The sequence below is a fragment of the Microcaecilia unicolor genome, chromosome 5 (assembly GCF_901765095.1).
Source record: "Microcaecilia unicolor chromosome 5, aMicUni1.1, whole genome shotgun sequence".
Classification (NCBI taxonomy): Eukaryota; Metazoa; Chordata; class Amphibia; order Gymnophiona; family Siphonopidae; genus Microcaecilia; species Microcaecilia unicolor.
In genome coordinates this window covers 192,894,711-192,915,425 of record NC_044035.1, presented here as the reverse complement: position 1 = coordinate 192,915,425, position 20,715 = coordinate 192,894,711, and the positions used below count along the sequence as shown (strand labels likewise).

The 20,715-nt window shown below is 48.6% G+C and overlaps 1 protein-coding gene and 1 long non-coding RNA gene across 2 annotated transcripts in view; one reads left to right on the top strand and one right to left on the bottom strand.

The window, feature by feature from the left end:
- CFDP1 (craniofacial development protein 1) overlaps positions 1-20,715 on the bottom strand; it is a 669,081-nt gene that overhangs the window by 500,116 nt on the left and 148,250 nt on the right.
- LOC115470477 lies at positions 518-17,144 on the top strand. The gene is made up of 3 exons (XR_003942202.1): positions 518-528; positions 16,101-16,107; positions 17,051-17,144. It is a non-coding gene; the product is annotated as an uncharacterized LOC115470477 (long non-coding RNA).

Here is a 20,715-nt window from a genome sequence, read left to right as displayed (position 1 = left end):
GCCCCTCCAATCGGAAACTTCACTAGCAAAGTCCTTTGCTAGTCCTCGCGCGCCCGCGCGCACCGCGCATGCGCGGCCGTCTTCCCGCCCGAAACCGGCTCGAGCCGGCCAGTCCAGTATGTAGCAAGACAATACACTTCAAGGGAAGACACAACTCCAAAGGGGAGGCGGGCGGGTTTGTGAGAACAATCAGCCTGCTGTCCTCGGAGAATACCTTCTACAGGTATGTAGCATTCGCTTTCTCCGAGGACAAGCAGGCTGCTTGTTCTCACTGATGGGGTATCCCTAGCCCCCAGGCTCACTCAAAACAACAACCATGGTCAATTGGGCCCCGCAACGGCGAGGACATAACTGAGATTGACCTAAAAAATTTACCAACTAACTGAGAGTGCAGCCTGGAACAGAACAAACAGGGCCCTCGGGGGGTGGAGTTGGATCCTAAAGCCCAAACAGGTTCTGAAGAACTGACTGCCCGAACCGACTGTCGCGTCGGGTATCCTGCTGCAGGCAGTAATGAGATGTGAATGTGTGGACAGATGACCACGTCGCAGCTTTGCAAATTTCTTCAATGGAGGCTGACTTCAAGTGGGCTACCGACGCAGCCATGGCTCTAATATTATGAGCCGTGACATGACCCTCAAGAGCCAGCCCCGCCTGGGCGTAAGTGAAGGAAATGCAATCTGCTAGCCAATTGGATATGGTGCGTTTCCCTACAGCCACTCCCCTCCTATTGGGATCAAAAGAAACAAACAATTGGGCGGACTGTCTGTGGGGCTGTGTCCGCTCCAGGTAGAAGGCCAATGCTCTCTTGCAGTCCAATGTGTGCAACTGATGTTCAGCAGGGCAGGAATGAGGACGGGGAAAGAATGTTGGCAAGACAATTGACTGGTTCAGATGGAACTCCGACACGACCTTTGGCAGAAACTTAGGGTGAGTGCGGAGGACTACTCTGTTGTGATGAAATTTGGTGTAAGGAGCCTGGGCTACCAGGGCCTGAAGCTCACTGACTCTACGAGCCGAAGTAACTGCCACCAAGAAAAGGACCTTCCAGGTCAAGTACTTCGGATGGCAGGAATTCAGTGGCTCAAAAGGAGGTTTCATCAGCTGGGTGAGAACGACATTGAGATCCCATGACACTGTAGGAGGTTTGACAGGGGGCTTTGACAAAAGCAAACCTCTCATGAAGCGAACAACTAAAGGCTGTCCTGAGATCGGCTTACCTTCCACATGGTAATGGTATGCACTGATTGCACTAAGGTGAACCCTTACGGAGTTGGTCTTAAGACCAGACTCAGACAAGTGCAGAAGGTATTCAAGCAGGGTCTGTGTAGGACAAGAGCGAGGATCTAGGGCCTTGCTGTCACACCAGACAGCAAACCTCCTCCAATGAAAGAAGTAACTTCTCTTAGTGGAGTCTTTCCTGGAAGCAAGCAAGATGCGGGAGACACCCTCTGACAGACCCAAAGAGGCAAAGTCTACGCCCTCAACATCCAGGCCGTGAGAGCCAGAGACTGGAGGTTGGGATGCAGAAGAGCCCCTTCGTCCTGCGTGATGAGGGTCGGAAAACACTCCAATCTCCACGGTTCTTTGGAGGATAACTCCAGAAGAAGAGGAAACCAGATCTGACGCGGCCAAAAAGGAGCAATCAGAATCATGGTGCCTCGGTCTTGCTTGAGTTTCAACGAAGTCTTCCCCACCAGAGGGATGGGAGGATAAGCATACAGCAGGCCCTCCCCCCAATCCAGGAGGAAGGCATCCGAGGCCAGTCTGCCGTGGGCCTGAAGTCTGGAACAGAACTGAGGGACTTTGTGGTTCACTCGAGATGCGAAGAGATCCACCAAGGGGGTGCCCCACGCTTGGAAGATCTGGCGCACCACTCGGGAGTTGAGCGACCACTCGTGAGGTTGCATAATCCTGCTCAACCTGTCGGCCAGACTGTTGTTTACGCCTGCCAGATATGTGGCTTGGAGCACCATGCCGTGACGGCGAGCCCAGAGCCACATGCTGACGGCTTCCTGACACAGGGGGCGAGATCCGGTGCCCCCCTGCTTGTTGACATAATACATGGCAACCTGGTTGTCTGTCTGAATTTGGATAATTTGGTGGGACAGCTGATCTCTGAAAGCCTTCAGAGCGTTCCAGATCGCTCGTAACTCCAGGAGATTGATCTGCAGATCGCGTTCCTGGAGGGACCAGCTTCCTTGGGTGTGAAGCCCATCGACATGAGCTCCCCATCCCAGGAGGGACGCATCCGTAGTCAGCACTTTCCGTGGCTGAGGAATTTGGAAGGGACGTCCCAGAGTCAAATTGGAGCAAATGGTCCACCAATACAGGGATTCGAGAAAACTCGTGGACAGGTGGATCACGTCCTCCAGACCCCCAGCGGCCTGATACCACTGGGAGGCTAGGGTCCATTGAGCAGATCTCATGTGAAGGCGGGCCATGGGAGTCACGTGGACTGTGGAGGCCATGTGGCCCAGCAATCTCAACATCTGCCGAGCTGTGATCCGCTGGGACGCTCGCACCCGCGAGACGAGGGACAACAAGTTGCTGGCTCTCGTCTCTGGGAGATAGGCGCGAGCCGTCCGAGAATCCAGCAGAGCTCCTATGAATTCGAGTCTCTGCACTGGAAGAAGGTGGGACTTTGGATAATTTATCAGAAACCCCAGTAGCTCCAGTAGGCGAATAGTCATCTGTATGGACTGCAGGGCTCCTGCCTCGGATGTGTTCTTCACCAGCCAATCGTCGAGATATGGGAACACATGCACCCCCAGCCTGCGAAGTGCCGCTGCTACCACAGCTAGGCACTTTGTGAACACCCTGGGCGCAGAGGCGAGCCCAAAGGGTAGCACACAGTACTGGAAGTGGCGTGTGCCCAACTGAAATCGCAGATACTGTCTGTGAGCTGGCAGTATCGGGACGTGTGTGTAGGCATCCTTCAAGTCCAGAGAGCATAGCCAATCGTTTTGCTGAATCATGGGGAGAAGGGTGCCCAGGGAAAGCATCCTGAACTTTTCTTTTTCGAGATACTTGTTCAGGGCCCTTAGGTCTAGGATGGGACGCATCCCCCCTGTTTTCTTTTCCACAAGGAAGTACCTGGAATAGAATCCCAGCCCTTCTTGCCCGGATGGCACGGGCTCGACCGCATTGGCGCTGAGAAGGGCGGAGAGTTCCTCTGCAAGTACCTTCTTGTGCTGGAAGCTGTAAGACTGAGCTCCCGGTGGACAATTTGGAGGTGTTGAGGTCAAATTGAGGGTGTACCCCTGCCGGACTATTTGCAGAACCCACTGATCGGAGGTTATGAGAGGCCACCTTTGGTGAAAAGCTTTCAACCTCCCTCCGACTGGCAGGTTGCCCGGCACGGACACTTGGATGTCGGCTATGCTCTGCTGGAGCCAGTCAAAAGCTCGCCCCTTGCTTTTGCTGGGGAGCCGCGGGGCCTTGCTGAGTCGCACGCTGCTGACGAGAGCGAGCGCGCTGGGGCTTAGCCTGGGCCGCAGGCTGTCGGGAAGGAGGATTGTACCTACGCTTGCCAGAAGAGTAGGGAACAGTCTTCCTTCCCCCGAAAAATCGTCTACCTGTAGAGGTAGAAGCTGAAGGCTGCCGGCGGGCGAATTTGTCGAATGCGGTGTCCCGCTGGTGGAGAGACTCTACCACCTGTTCGACTTTTTCACCAAAAATATTGTCCGCACGGCAAGGCGAGTCCGCAATCCGCTGCTGGATTCTATTCTCCAGGTCGGCGGCACGCAGCCATGAGAGCCTGCGCATCACCACACCTTGAGCAGCGGCCCTGGACGCAACATCAAAAGTGTCATAAACTCCTCTGGCCAGGAATTTTCTGCACGCCTTCAGCTGCCTGACCACCTCCTGAAAAGGCTTGGCTTGCTCAGGTGGAAGAGCATCAACCAAGCCCGCCAACTGCCGCACATTGTTCCGCATGTGGATGCTCGTGTAGAGCTGGTAAGACTGGATCTTGGACACGAGCATAGAGGAATGGTAGGCCTTCCTCCCAAAGGAGTCTAAGGTTCTAGCGTCCTTGCCCGGGGGCGCCGAAGCATGTTCCCTAGAACTCTTAGCCTTCTTTAGGGCCAAATCCACAACTCCAGAGTCATGAGGCAACTGAGTGCGCATCAGCTCTGGGTCCCCATGGATCCGGTACTGGGACTCGATCTTCTTGGGAATGTGGGGATTAGTTAATGGCTTGGTCCAGTTCGCAAGCAATGTCTTTTTCAGGACATGGTGCAAGGGAACAGTGGACGCTTCCTTAGGTGGAGAAGGATAGTCCAGGAGCTCAAACATTTCAGCCCTGGGCTCGTCCTCCACAACCACCGGGATGGCCGCAGACATCTCCCGGACAAAGGAGGCAAAAGACAGACTCTCGGGAGGAGAAAGCTGTCTCTCAGGAGAGGGAGTGGGATCAGACGGAAGACCCTCAGACTCCTCGTCAGAGAAATATCTGGGATCTTCCTCTTCCTCCCACGAGGCCTCACCCTCGGTGTCAGACACAAGTTCACGGACCTGTGTCTGCAACCTCGCCCTGCTCGACTCCGTGGAACCACGTCCACGATGGGGGCGTCGAGAGGTAGACTCCCTGGCCCGCATCGGCGAAGCTCCCTCCGCCGACGTAGTCGGGGAGCCCTCCTGGGAGGTGGCCGCGGTCGGCGCCGCACGCGGTACCGACGTCGGGGACCTCAACCTGGGCGATGGGCCAGCCGGCGCCACGCTCGACGGTACCGGAGGCGCAAGCACCGCCGGTACCGAAGGGGTAGGGCGCAACAGCTCTCCCAGAATCTCTGGGAGAACGGCCCGGAGGCTCTCGTTCAGAGTGGCTGCAGAAAAAGGCTGAGAGGTCGATGCAGGCGTCGACGTCAGAACCTGTTCCGGGCGAGGAGGCTGTTCCGGGCTGTCCAGAGTGGAGCGCATCGACACCTCTTGAACAGAGGGTGAGCGGTCCTCTCGGTGCCGATGCCTGCTGGGTGCCGAATCCCTCGGCGACCCAGAGCTCTCGGTGCCGACACGGGGAGGAGACCGGTGTCGATGCTTCTTCGATTTCTTCCGAAGCATGTCGCCGGAGCTCCCCGGCACCGACGAGGAGGACGTAGAATCCATCCGTCGCTTCCTCGGGGCCGAGGCCGAAGGAGGTCGGTCTCGGGGGGGCTGTACCGCAGGAGCCCTCAGGGTAGGAGGAGACCCACCCGAAGGCTCACCGCCACCAGCAGGGGAATGGACAGCCCTCACCTGCACTCCTGATGATGCACCACCGTCCGACGACATCAGCAGACGAGGTCCCGGTACCACCGACGTCGATGCAGCTATCCGATGTCTCGGCGCCGATGCAGAGGCCCGATGCCTCGATGCACTCGATGCAGGGGCGGCCGAGGAAGATGGTCTGGACGCTGACGACGTCGATGCACTCGAAGATCCCGGTGCCGATGCCGACGAAGAGCCCGAGAACAACACGTTCCACTGGGCTAGTCTCGCTACCTGAGTCCGCCTCTGAAGCAGGGAACACAGACTGCAGTTCTGAGGGCGGTGCTCGGCCCCCAGACACTGAAGACACGACGAGTGTCGATCAGTGAGCGAGATAACCCGGGCGCACTGGGTGCACTTCTTGAAGCCGCTGGAAGGCTTCGATGTCATGGGCGGAAAAATCACGCCGGCGAAATCAAAATCCGAAATGACGGAAAAAGAGCACCAAAACTTTAGAGGGAGAAAATCTCGACCTAGGCCGAAAAGAGGCCTACCCCGACGACGAAAGAAAACTTACCGGGGCAAAAAGCTGGAAGTACGGGGAGGATTGACACGAAACCCGGTGGAAGGTTTCCGGAGCACTTCCTGACTTAAGCAAAAGCTTTTCCGAAGAAAAAAACACGCTCAAAACAATTTGGACGCGCGAGGTCGACTTTCCGGGGCTCGACACGGCGAAAATACGACCGTACCGAGTGCGGACAAAAGAAGACTGGCCGGCTCGAGCCGGTTTCGGGCGGGAAGACGGCCGCGCGGGCGCGCGAGGACTAGCAAAGGACTTTGCTAGTGAAGTTTCCGATTGGAGGGGCTGCCGTGGACGTCACCCATCAGTGAGAACAAGCAGCCTGCTTGTCCTCGGAGAAAACTTAATACATTTCTTGATTAGCTTTCGAAGGTTTCCCCTTTACTACACTGTAGTTTCATCGCATGCCCCCTAGTCCTAGTATTTTTGGAAAGCGTGAACAGACGCTTCACATCCACCTGTTCCACTCCACTCATTATTTTATATACCTCTATCATGTCTCCCCTCAGCCGTCTCTTCTCCAAGCTGAATAGCCCTAGCCTCCTTAATCTTTCTTCATAGGGAAGTCAAGTCGTCCCATCCCCGCTATCATTTTAGTCGCCCTTCATGGCACCTTTTCCAATTCTACTATATCTTTCTTGAGATGCAGCGACCAGAAAAATCGCTTCTAGGATGAAAACCAGATCTCCATTAACCCCCAAGGTTAAAAATATTAAATTTAGAATCAGCTAACAGCTTTTTAACCAAAAAACTCTCTCTCTCTCTCTCACACAGAGCTCTCATACATGCATCCAATCTCTATGAGAACTTCAGCCCCTCTGAGAACAATCAGAGCAGCCACTGCTAGGGGTGACAGTGACGTGGAGTCACCAGCTGACCTCCAGTGGCCAATCAAATCCCAGTACACAAACTTTGAAAGTCATGGAACTTAACTGAAAAGTCCACAGTTTACATTTTGTCTCCATAGAACATATTGGGAAAAGTACATTTTTACATAAATTATCACAAAAGTTTCCACAAAACTAACTCAAAAGATCTTGTTACCATAGGGCCCATCAAATACCACATTCCATATTTTTCTCTTAACATTTCACTCCACATTAAGACATTCTCACATTATTTCCAAAAATTACACCCAAAAACCCCAAAGAACCGGAGACACCCATCCTAAAAAAAAGTGACTCCCACCCAAAAAAATGAAATTAAAGCCCAGAAATAACCAAAATTAAAACCTTCTCGTTTGTCCCCAAAATTATTTAAAACTTTAAAACATTAACCCACATCAACTAAGTCTAAAACTGAAAAACCCTGAAGAGGAACAGTTTGCTTTAATTAAAGAGTATTTGTTGCTACAGAGAAAAATAGAGAATTTGGGGGGAAAAAAGCAGCAGAGATTGAGGATATTGTGTTTTATCAATTTTCCTATATTACCAGCTGTTGCTCCTCTTATTACTTTTAAAAAATATTGTGCTGAAATTTTGAAGATTCCAGAACAATCATAACACCCACCCCCTCCCCCCACAGTTTCCATTTCCAGAGTATACTATACAAAGAAGTCTTCTGAATAACCAATTGCGGAGGGGTCTGAGATACCCTTTCATAACTTGAATCTGACACAGACGATATAAGAGGAAACTATAGGGGTGTCCAGATGGTTACTATGACTATGGATTTTGTTCTACAACCTAATAAGGATTGGATTTTGAAGATGTTTTTTTCACCATAGGCAAGAGATATTTTTGAAGCATAGAATTAGAGATTTTCCTAACTCAATGGAGGTATCAATCCTTTCTGAGACTTCACCCATGTGATTTGCAATTAGGGGTTATTTTTTTGCTGAATTTTCCTTGAAAATGTGTGATTAAATTACATTCAGTTAAATATCTTTTTTTTAACCTTCTCAACTTGTGACTTTCTTGGATTTTAAGCTGCTTTCAACTCCCCCTCTCCCTTTGTCAATTCCTATAATATCTATTCTGTAATATACAATTTGCTTGATTTAGAATTTCTGCTCTTATTCTAGTTTAACATTATTTCCTTGAATTATGCCTTGTTTCCTTCCTTTCTTTTGTGGACTTGAGATATCAATATCACTCTGTAGAGTTTTCCCTGATTTTTATTGTTCTGATTTGTATAAGAGGCTTGAGAAATATTTCAAAACTATATATATATTGACTTTTTTGTATTGTGTACTCCTTTTTAAGTGATATTGTTTCATTCCTGTTCAAGAGCTTTTCTTGTAAAATTGTTTGATGCTTAAAAAATAAAATAAAAGTAAATACATTTTACACTCCCTCTTTCCAGATTGACCCACAGTGCATCTTCCTTACCCTTTAGGTCCTGCAAATGTGTGGCTTTAATATTATCTTTAACATATAATGCCACTCCCCCTCACTTTCTTCCTATCCTGTCTTTCCTGAACAGATTATAGCCAGGTATAACTATATCCCAGTCATAGTTCTCTGTGAATCAACACTAAATCCAAACCAACCGTTTCGATCACAGCCTCTAGATCCAGAATCATATTGCCCTTACTACAGATATTAGTATACACTGCTTTCCAGATATAGAGGTATTTAGTGCTTCCCTTACCTGAGGGTTTATACTTACCTGGGGGATCACCTAATCCCAATGATTCTAGTTTAAAGCCCTCTTCAGTAGGTCAGCCAGCCTGCTGATGAAGACACATCTTCCCTTCCTTGATAGATTGACACCATCTCTGTTCAGCAGCCTAGGAAAATCAGCCCATGGTACAGGAAGCCGAAACATTCTCAGTGATACCATCCATGCAGCCATGCATTCATCTCCAGGATGCGATCTTCTCCGCCTTGGCCTTTACCCTCAATGGAAGGATTGACGAGAACACCACCTGCACACCTGTCTGCTTCATCTTCTCTCCCAGAGCCATGAAGTCACTTTTGATACATTCAGAGGGCTACATAGCAGTATCAGTTGTGCCAACATGGATGAGCAGTATTGGATAATAGTCATTAAGCTTGATGAACCTCGGTAAGCTCTCTGTAACAGCTCGAATTCTGGCACCTGACAGACAGCACTCCCCCAGTACATCACGTCTGGTCTACAGATGAATGCCTCTGTACCCCTCAGAAGGGAATCACTAACCACCATTACCTTTTGCCTCCTAACAGTCATTGATCCAGTAACTTTGGGGGATTTCAAGGTTCAATTCCTCCTGTCCCTAGGATGCTCTCAACTTCACTTCCAGTTCTTTGGTTCGAGAGTGGTGTCATGGTATCAGTCCTGCAGGGTCTTGTGATGTGACCAGTTGTCTTCTTTTCTGCACAGACCTAGATACGGTGAGGAAGGAGGTGTGTGACATGGGTTATGATGCTACTGCTATACCCATGGAGCTGGAGAATAGCGATGATTCTAGATCATCCAGCCCTTTGCTGGAACAGCACAGACTGCCTGACCGGTCCCCGAGATATGATCAAGAGCTGGAACCTGACAGTTTTAAGTTGAGTCCTAGGGATCACACCATGACAGCTCCTCCCCAGTACAGTTCCATAGTTCCTGAGGCCTTCGACAGTATGCAAGATCACAGGCTCCGCCCAGTCAGGTCATGGAACACTGTACCACCTGATGAGGGCACTGGGTCTACTAGTAATGGGCTCCGTCCAGTCAGGTCATGAAACACTGTACCAGCTGACGAGGACCACAGTGCAGTTGCGCCTGTGCCCCGCCCAGGAAGGTCACAGTCCTCTGCCCTGCCTGATGATGTCACTAGTGACATTAGGCCTGTGCCCCACCTAGGAAGGTCACAGCCCTCTGCACTACCTGACGACATCAGCAGCACCACTGTTTTTTTCTCCTGCTTGTGAGCAACGGAAGTCTACTCAGACACCCAAAGGTACCACTTTATCTAGGGAACAACACTCACAAGTAATGAAAACACCGTGCACTATGGTTACACCTTTTAAAGAATCTTCTGACATAACAATGCACGCTCACCTGGATACTGTGCATGACCTTTTTAACTCCTTACAGGTGCATGCTGATTCAGATAAAAGGTCTTTACTGAAATGGACGTTCGCGGCAGAGTGCCAAACTTATCTAAAGGCTGTTCTAGCTGACAATACTGATCTGTCTGTAGTGGAACAAGTTTTGAAAAAAACGGTATGGACTCTTTGGGGATGCCACCGAGGCCAAGCGTGCAGCCTATATAATATGTGCTGTGGTCCAAATGAGAGTCCACGTGAATGGTCCTATCGTCTGAAGCAAGCATTTTACGAGGGGGGGGGGGCAGACCCAGATGCAAAAGATCTTGAATTTGGTGATTTCAGAAATCTTTTTGTGAAAGGTCTGCCTGACTCATTAAAAATTCCGTTGGCAGGAAAAAATAAAGAACCTTTTTCCAGCCTTCTGAAGCAGGCTGAAGATGTTTTTGATATTTGTCGCGCGAAGCCCGCTGTGGCTACACCCAAATTAGCTTCTAAAAATCACCTCAAGGTGGCTCCACCTCGCGTCTGTGCTGTTACATCCACGCTTTCTCTGGAAAACAAGGTGTCAAGTCAGTCTACACTGGCACGGGTTCGCAATACCCAACCTCGCCAGCCAAGTGGTACCGCGCCTCCTACTGCACAGGAGGACCAACAAAAAAAAGACCCGAAAAAGAAGTGTTTTAACAAGAGGAAGTGGGCGGCGGAGAAGATCCGGGCCCTAGAAGCACAGATTGACCAACTGTTGGCGCTACAGCAGCGACCAAATTCTGAAACTGCACCCCAGCACTCCTCTCCACAGAAGAAAAGAAGCCCATACCAAATTAATAAGGACAAGGCTCCAGGCCGAACCACCGGAACTGGGCCTAGTGTCAAGTCCATTGAAGTATCGGAAGATCCGTTTTTTTCTGAAGAAGACCTGGCATGACTAGACTCGACCCCTTCTTCACCAACCATCATGTCCACAGTTCACGTGGATGCTCTGTCATCCGTCAGTGAGGCGCCCTCCGTGACCAATGTTGATGCACAGCCCTCGAACCCGGAAAGGCCTCTTTTACAGGACTCGGTTAAGGAGAACACGTATTTTCTAGGTAAACTTATTCCTAAAGGTTACAGATATACCATGGATCTGTTGATTCAACAGAAATTCTCCTGTCAGGGTCTACAGGATACAGCCACAGAGGTGACTTTGATTTCCCAGGGCCTGTTTTAGAAACTTGAGGCATCTCTAGGAGGGGGTTCGGGATGCGCTGCGTGTCACCCCATGCGACTTGTCGCTGGTGGCTTATGGCAGTCAGAGCATTGATACTATGGGACAGGTTTGGCTCTCCTTGCAGCTCGAGGAGATGATTGTCAAACACCCTGCCATCATTACCACCAGTGTTGGGGAAGAATTCTTGATTGGAAATGATATTTTGAAGAGATTGCAGCCTATTTTGGATTATGCCCAAGAAGTGGTCTGGTCCCAAGTCACACATCCCAATCCATATGGGAAAGTAAAACGTTTGAGCAGAGTCGGTGGTTCAAGTTCGGGGGAACTTAGGGACACCTCTACACGAATTAATTTAAAGAATTCAGAAGACCCTCATACGTGGGAGCTCCAGTTGTGTGGTGCACCGGGGGGGGGGGGGGGGGGGGGGAGACAGCACGGTGAAGTGATCGAAGTCCAGACAGATCGGATAGCTGACATTGTTCTACATGATGACAATTTGAGGATTATTTTGAATGACTCACCTCCTACAGGTGACTCTCCAGCTGCTGCAGCCGACCCAACCCAGGAGGACTCTGCTTCCACTTCCAGTCCTGATCCACCGCATCCTCGTAGGTTGACTGCCATCCAACAGAAGGATGATGCTTACACCATCCCTGTCCAGATAGCTGACATCCAAACACTTCAGTCCACTTTGCTGTTGCCTAGCGATGTTTCCTTCATCAGTGACACTCTGTTTTACCATCTTCGCAAGTCTGTGCAAATTCCCTTCATTAAGGGTTCTTCCACTTCTGTGCAGGTGGACAAGGTGCCAAGATGCTTGTGGGAATATGCAATCTTCCCTTGATCATGGGACAGAAGTCTTTCGCCCACCGCTTCTCTATTGTCAAAGGCCTACAGGAGTCCTTATGTTTGGGTTCTGATTGCCTCGTGCGACTGGGAGTATATGTGGATCTGGTGAATCTTGTATTGTGGAGTAGACTTGATGGCAGCCCAGTGGAATCTGAATCTACGCCTGTTAGCCTGAAGTCTGGACAGACCATACCCCAGGTCTGTGAGGTAGTCTGTAATGAAGATGTGACCATTCCGGCAAGAGTGAGGGATTTTTCCATCAAGCTCCGTCTTGCATAGGGACAGCGTCTACTGGACAAGGTGGTGTTCTTCAACCCACATTCTTATTTCAGGGACCTAGGGTTGTCTACCGGTGTTCTGCCATGTTTGGAGGTGACTGGTATTTCTTTTCACTTGTTGGTCACCAATCTGCAGTCAGATGAAGTTGTTGTGTCTGCAGGGGACCCTTTTGGATTTCTGGTGGGAGAGTCTTTTCCTGATATTGAGGTAAGTTTACCTATTATTGGCAGGCTGCCTTCCTCTTGGAACACCTGCCAGGCGGGGGGTGGGGGGGGGGGGAGACAACTGAATGTCTGTTTACCTCTCCCAGAGGCCTCATCTCTCTAGAGTTTGTTTGGCCATATGATGCAACGTGTTCACAAGTGCAGTTGGAAGACAACTGTTTGCTTTTGGCCAGGAGGATGTCTCTACCCCAGAGGTCTAGAGTGGTGAATTCGGTTGAAACTTCCATCTCTGCAGGAGGAAATTGAAGAGCAAGTGGAAATTCCATCCAACCAGCCTTTCTCAGAGTTTGATGCTATGGTGAAAGATCAGGTGGAACAGGCTGATGCTTGTACTACTGACACAGAGAAGGTGAAGTTGACTGAGTTGCTGTACAAATACAAGGAACTTTTTGCTGTAGACTCATATAATTGTGGGCTTACAGACCTACACGTCACCAGGGTGCCTACAGAACCAAATAGCAAGCCTGTCTTTGTGCGCCAGTATAAGATTCCATTGGCTTCCTATGAATCCTTACAAGAGATTCTAAACACCTTGGAGGCCAGGGGCATCATTAGGCAATGCAACAGAACATACAACTTCCCTCTGTGGCCCATCTTGAAAAAGAACAGTAGTTGGAGAATTGCCCTGGATTACCATCAGCTGAATAAGTGAGTACCTTTGTCCAGGTGGCCTATGGCTCCTCTGGACCAGAAACTTGCTACCATAAAAGGGGCTAAGTATTTCACGAGCCTAGACTTGGCATCAGGGTTTTGGACAGTGCCTGTCCATCCCCATGTTCAGTATAAATTGGCCTTTACGTTTGGGAAGATACAGTATACATGGAACAGGACACCTTTTGATTTCCTCAATTCCCCTGCTGAATTCAACATTTTCCTACACAAAGCCCTTCCAGATGCTGAAGCTCGAGGGATGGTGGTCTATGTGGATGATATTCTGATCAAAAGCCCCACCTTTCAAGAACACTTGACAGAGATTGAGCATGTTTTCCTACTATTTGACAGAGGCTGGAGCTAAACTAACACTGGCCAAAGGACAATGGTGCAGGAAATCGCTGAATTACCTAGGGTACAAAATTTCTGCTGAGGGTCTGCGACCTCTGAAGAAGCGAGTGCAAGCCTTGCAACAGCTGAAATAACCCACCAATCTCACAGAACTTCGTTCCTTTTTGGGAATATGCAATTACTCCCGACAGTTCATAGATGAGTATGCGGAGATCACCAGGCCCTTGGTCACGTTATTGAAGAAGGTTGCACCCTGGACTCGGGGTCCAGACCAGGAATCTGCTATGCAGGAGCTGAAGGATCAGCTTAGTCGCTTTCCATGCCTCATGTACCCTGAAGGGGGTCGTGAGTTCTATGTTGACCTGGGATACTCCAATCACTCCATGAGCGCTGTCTTATATCAGAAATATGATTCTGATAAGTGGGTTGTGGCCTATGCCAGCAAAGGCCTGTCCGATGTGGAAAATAAATATTCAGACTGTGAGAAACCACTGTTTGGGCTCTGCAACATTTCTGGAGTTATATCCAAGGTGAGAAGCTAATCGTGGAGACTTGTCACCAACCCATCAGTTTTCTGGGTAGCGACCGAATCAAATCCGGTCGGGTGTCCAACAGCAGGATAGTCTCCTGGACATTGGCTCTTCAAGGATGGCCTCTAGAGGTAAGGTATGCTCAGAAACATCGTAGTGTAGTAGCCCAAGGTATGGCTGACCTGCATGACTGTGCAGGACAAGATTCCCTTGCAGGTATTCCTGAAATGGATGTTCCACCACAAGAGAAAGAACCTCATCAGCACCATCTGTATGATGAGAAGATGTGTGATGCCATGCCTAAGGTCTATGTGGATGGTTGTGCCTACCGCCGTGACGCAGATCATGAGTTGGCTGCAGGTGTGGGAGTGGTATGGAATCCAACCATCCATGAAGAGACTTTGAAGCACAGCTTAGGTTCACAGACAAACCAGTATGCCAAGATTGTTGCAGCTTTGGTGGCAGTACAGTCTGCAGTTCAGAAAAGAATTAGGGAACTAGTCATCTGTACAGATTCAGATTATGTGAAACAGAACTTTGTCTCTCATTTACCCAATTAGAAGCAGAACAATATGCTAAACTCTAAAGGAAAACCAGTACATCATGAAAATTTGATTCTGGCCTTAAATCAACTGGTAAGAGAACATGACATGACCATCTTGTCAGGTTCTCAGGTTCAGAGCCCGCGGGGCCAGGCTCTGGAGCAACATGAGCCCTTGGGCTGCTGCCGAGGAGCGACAGCAGCAGGCAAAACCCACCAACTAACACTGGGCAAGCACACCGGCAGGGACTGCAGGCACTGCCCAGTGAACCGGAACACATGGACTGGAATCCCCCGGACTGGAGGACACAGGACTGGAACACTGGACTGCAATCCCCCGGACTGGAATACACACCGGACCGGAACACACTGGACTGGAGCACACTGCACTGGTCCGTACAGCTTCACCTGCGTTTGGCCACTACCCCCCCAAGGGTTGAGCCCTTGGGTTCGAGTGGCCGGCAGGACTTACCGGATACCAGATGATACAGGGACCAGGACTGGAAACAGAAGTACTCCTAAACCTAAACTGATCTACGTGCTCCCAAGCCCTGAACCAGCAGGAGTGTTCCTAACAGTAAACTCACAAAAGGACTTCCTAAGCCATATACTAAACAGGAGCTCCTAAGCCCTGCTCAACAAAGGGACTTCCTAAGCCCTAAACTAACAGAGCAGGGAATTAAACACAAAGCTAACACAGGTGCTACTAAGCACCAAGCTACAAGCAGAGCACTACACTAACAAGCTAAATACAAAACTAACAAGCTACCTAAGCACTGCTCTAGCAAGCGAGACACAAAACTAACAAGGTGCTTCCTAAGCACTAATCTGGCAAGCTAGACACCAAACTAACAAAGTGCTTCCTACAGCACCAAAACCCAAACAGCACAGACTGCAATGCTCCCAATAGCACAAACACCAGGAGTACTTCTAACAGCAAAATCTGTAGTGTTCCTAACAGCAGCAAACCGTGAAGTACTTATAACAGTAACAGAGCTTCCAAAGCCCTACACAAAGCAATGCTTCCAAAACCATAAGGGGAAAGCAGGAAAGCTAAACACACAAACACCAGTGCACACTGCACTAACACTAACCTGGACCTTAGCAAAAGCAAGCAGGGAAACTAGACACAAAGTCAGAAGTGCACACTGCACCACCCTACCTAAAGCAAACACCACTGTTGCAAAGGCTCTGAAGGAAACAACACCACTTCCTTATCAAGGCCCTCCCTGATGATGTCACACTCCCTAGCCCCAGGCAACAGCACACTGACCCAGAGAGGCCCAACCCACACCAATGCAAAACCGTGAAGAACTTGAAGCCAGTACACCCAAAGAGAGGTAGAGCTAACTCAGTCCACCCACACAGCTGTGGTAAAGTGAAACAATTAGAGTCATGCTGGTGGAAGCTGCCAGCACAGAGAGAGAGAGCCAGCTGCTCAGAAAGGACAGACAAAAGAAACAGAAGCCAGCTAAGCTGACCACCAAGAAAAAGGTAAGTTTGAGAGGGGTTATAACCACAGGGGTTAAGACCACAATCATAACACATCTATTGGAAGAAGGTCAAGGGGCATGCAAAAGTTGATAGTCCTGACAAGATAGGGAACGATCTGGCAGATCTACTCGCCAAGGAAGGTGCGCTCACCAGAGAATTATGGCGGTTCTCAGAACCTGATACATTGGCTGTTCATGCTGTCACCCGACGTCAGACTAAACAGCTCTGTGAGACTCCAGTGTTCCAGTAGAGCAGTGACGTCCCATCCTTTGATCTTGTCATGGCTCAAAAAGTAGATCCAGTAGTGGGAAGATTTTACGAGTACATCCAGAATCCGCAAGAACATCCATTGACAGATGAGGAGTGTCAAACTGAAGAACTGTTAATACTCTATACATCCCGAGAGAAGTTCAAGATCCGCCAGGACCTGCTTATTTGGACGAGTAAGCATGGCATTGAGCAATGGGTTGTGCCTCAGGCATATCATGGCATCATGTTGCAACATGCGCATGATGAACCATGTGCAGGACATCGAGGTGAAGGCACCTATGAGACCTTGAAGCAAGTGGCTTATTGGCCCCACATGCGTCAGGATTTACAGCTGCATACTCGAGGTTGTCTGACCTGTTGTCGTTTCCAGCCATCTTCTCCATCACATCGAGCACCACTCAGGAAGAAGGGTATTGCTATGCCCTTGTCAGATATCCAGATTGATTGGGTTGGATCTGTGGTTCAATCCACCTGTGGCAACAAGTATATGCTTACTGTCACATGCCCATTCACCAAGTGGGTGGAGTGCCTACCTGCAACCAATTGCACCGCCGAAACGACGGCCACCTTACTACTGAATCATGTGTTCAGTCGGTGGGGTCTGCCGATGCGAGTGGATTCCGACCAAGGATCTCAGTTTACTACAGAAGTAATCCAACATATGTGGAAGATGTTAGGAGTGAAGAGTAAATTGCACATTGCCTACCCGATCTCAGTCCTCGGGACAAGTGGAAAGAGCTAATCATACCATCATCACCATTCTGAAGAAGTATGTGTCATCTTCAGGTAAGGATTGGGACATGAAGTTACCATTGGTCCTCATGGCCATTCGTGCCACACCCCATCGTTCGACAGGAGTGTCACCTTTTGAGATGATGACAGGTAGGGAAATGATGTTACCAATTCATTTGCTTTACAGGACTAATGATGTGAACTTATCCAGTGCTACTTCCTCACATGAGTATGTAACCCATTTACATCAACATTTGCAAAGTGCCTTTGCCTTTGCCCAAAAGAACTTGGAAAGTAGTGCTAGAGGTAGGAAAGCCTACTATGATCAAGGGACTACTTCCAAAGAGTACCAGATTGGCGACAAGGTATTCTATTTCAATTTTGCCAGAAACAAGGTAAAAGAAAAGAAGTTTCTGCCCAGTTGGCATGGTCCTTTCCCTATAGTGGAAAAAGCTTCACCTGTGGCCTATCAAATTCGCCTCAGGAAAAATTCTCAAGGTGAAGATAACCTTAAATGGGTCCACATCAATCAGCTGAGACCATGTCATCCCAGTCAATCTGTCCCAGATGTGTGCATTGTTGATATGAACTGTACTAATCAGACAACAGCATAGTCTGTATTCTTTGTTTTTGTAGATGCAGAAAAGAATGTTGCTGACTGTATTCCTGATCACGCTGCTGATGGGATCCATGTCCAAGATGATTGAACCTGGTCCCATGTCGGGAGTTGTCCTACAAGATACCCCTGGCTTCCTGATCGCCCAATCACAGACTGTTATTCAGAAAGTGGTTGTTTCACTTGACCCCGTGCATGTTATCTTGAGACATTTTAATTTTACTATGTTGGGTAAGTCCTCCTCCACTCAGACCTGGTTTTTCAATTATACAGTGGGGAAAATAAGTATTTGATCCCTTGCTGATTTTGTAAGTTTGCCCACTGACAAAGACATGAGCAGCCCATAATTGAAGGGTAGGTTATTGGTAACAGTGAGAGATAGCACATCACAAATTAAATCCGGAAAATCACATTGTGGAAAGTATATGAATTTATTTGCATTCTGCAGAGGGAAATAAGTATTTAATCCCTCTGGCAAACAAGACCTAATACTTGGTGGCAAAACCCTTGTTGGCAAGCACAGCGGTCAGACGTCTTCTGTAGTTGATGATGAGGTTTGCACACATGTCAGGAGGAATTTTGGTCCACTCCTCTTTGCAGATCATCTCTAAATCATTAAGAGTTCTGGGCTGTCGCTTGGCAACTCGCAGCTTCAGCTCCCTCCATAAGTTTTCAATGGGATTAAGGTCTGGTGACTGGCTAGGCCACTCCATGACCCTAAAGTGCTTCTTCCTGAGCCACTCCTTTGTTGCCTTGGCTGTATGTTTTGGGTCATTGTCGTGCTGGAAGACCCAGCCACGACCCATTTTTAAGGCCCTGGCGGAGGGAAGGAGGTTGTCACTCAGAATTGTACGGTACATGGCCCCATCCATTCTCCCATTGATGCGGTGAAGTAGTCCTGTGCCCTTAGCAGAGAAACACCCCCAAAACATAACATTTCCACCTCCATGCTTGACAGTGGGGACGGTGTTCTTTGGGTCATAGGCAGCATTTCTCTTCCTCCAAACACGGCGAGTTGAGTTCATGCCAAAGAGCTCAATTTTTGTCTCATCTGACCACAGCACCTTCTCCCAATCACTCTCGGCATCATCCAGGTGTTCACTGGCAAACTTCAGACGGGCCGTCACATGTGCCTTCCGGAGCAGGGGGACCTTGCGGGCACTGCAGGATTGCAATCCGTTATGTCGTAATGTGTTACCAATGGTTTTCGTGGTGATAGTGGTCCCAGCTGCCTTGAGATCATTGACAAGTTCCCCCCTTGTAGTTGTAGGCTGATTTCTAACCTTCCTCATGATCAAGGATACCCCACGAGGTGAGATTTTGCGTGGAGCCCCAGATCTTTGTCGATTGACAGTCATTTTGTACTTCTTCCATTTTCTTACTATGGCACCAACAGTTGTCTCCTTCTCGCCCAGCGTCTTACTGATGGTTTTGTAGCCCATTCCAGCCTTGTGCAGGTGTATGATCTTGTCCCTGACATCCTTAGACAGCTCCTTGCTCTTGGCCATTTTGTAGAGGTTAGAGTCTGACTGATTCACTGAGTCTGTGGACAGGTGTCTTTCATACAGGTGACCATTGCCGACAGCTGTCTGTCATGCAGGTAACGAGTTGATTTGGAGCATCTACCTGGTCTGTAGGGGCCAGATCTCTTACTGGTTGGTGGGGGATCAAATACTTATTTCCCTCTGCAGAATGCAAATAAATTCATATACTTTCCACAATGTGATTTTCCGGATTTAATTTGTGATGTGCTATCTCTCACTGTTACCAATAACCTACCCTTCAATTATGGGCTGCTCATGTCTTTGTCAGTGGGCAAACTTACAAAATCAGCAAGGGATCAAATACTTATTTCCCCCACTGTATGCAGTATGCCAGGGCCCAAGTTAAAAACATTTTAGCTCAGCTAGAGAAAGTGATGGTTCAACCTGTACAACCCCAGAATGCTAGATCTAAACGTTTTATAGGCCTTGTGGGAGGTCTGATCTTTTCCGCCCTTGGTTCACTCTTTGGGGCATCCATGTCTGTTGCTAATGCAATCTCTGTACGTCAACTGCAAGCAACCATAAAGGCCCTGGAAGCAGATTTGAAGAATGTTGAGACAAAATTACAATTCCAACAGAACAATCTTATTGCCCAGGATAAAACTACTGCAGATACTGTTACTCTGGTTAACTTGCATACCCGCCAAACAGCGATAAACACTGTAGATTTGTCCATAGTTAAAGGTGTTTTGAATGATGAACGTCTCTTTATCCACCCTGTTAAGGACCTAATGCAAGATTTATTTAGGAAATTAGATACCAGTGTCAGTAATCTTATGTTAGGGCACATCCCTACTTATTTGGTCCCCTCTGAGGTAATAAGGGATGCTTTTGCTAAAATTACCCGTTTACCCATTGAACCCTTCCAGATTCAGACTGCCTTTCATTTAGGGACAGCCTTGCCATTACTTCTAAATATGGAGCGTATGGAAATTGCCTTTCTCCTACATTTACCTTTTATTGTACCCAAGAATGTGTATCAGCTCAAACAAGTTTTGAATGTGGGAACTTGGCATGATAACTTGTACCTTCGTGTTAAGACTCCAGAATATGTTGCTTACCAAAAAGATGATCCCCAACATTATCTATCCTGAATTTGGATCTTTGTAAAAAAAAACTAAAGATATTCATTGGCTATGCCCCGGTAAACCCTTTTTGAAAGACACCACAGAAGCCCTGTGTGGGTTGTCCACTGAGAATGTTCAAGAGAAATGTAAGATTACTGTGTCTAAATATGATGATTTTTCTGATACCACTATAGCTGTGGTTGATACTGTGTGGATGGATAGCACACCCAGTATTGAACTCACTGTTACATTCCATAAATATGATGTTATTAATCGTTTCTCTCTTCCTTGCAATGTTTGTTTGATTGCTGTACCCAAGTACTCTGTTGTTAATGTGGGAGGAGTTTTCTTATTTTATCTCGATACAGAGTCTGTTGTGTCAGAACTGGAGGTCCTGGATGTGTTTCGGGGCCACCCTATTGACTTTGCCTTGGACATTATGCCATTTTTACTGTCCAAAGACTCTCACACCGTTGAACTTGCTGTCAACCATGATTCACTCCAGGTTGCTGACTACAAGCATCGTTCATCTGATGTTCCCATTGTCAACACCACCACTCATGTGGTCATTCCACTTCTCACCATATTGTGGATCATCATGTTCATCACTGTGGTTCTTTTGGCA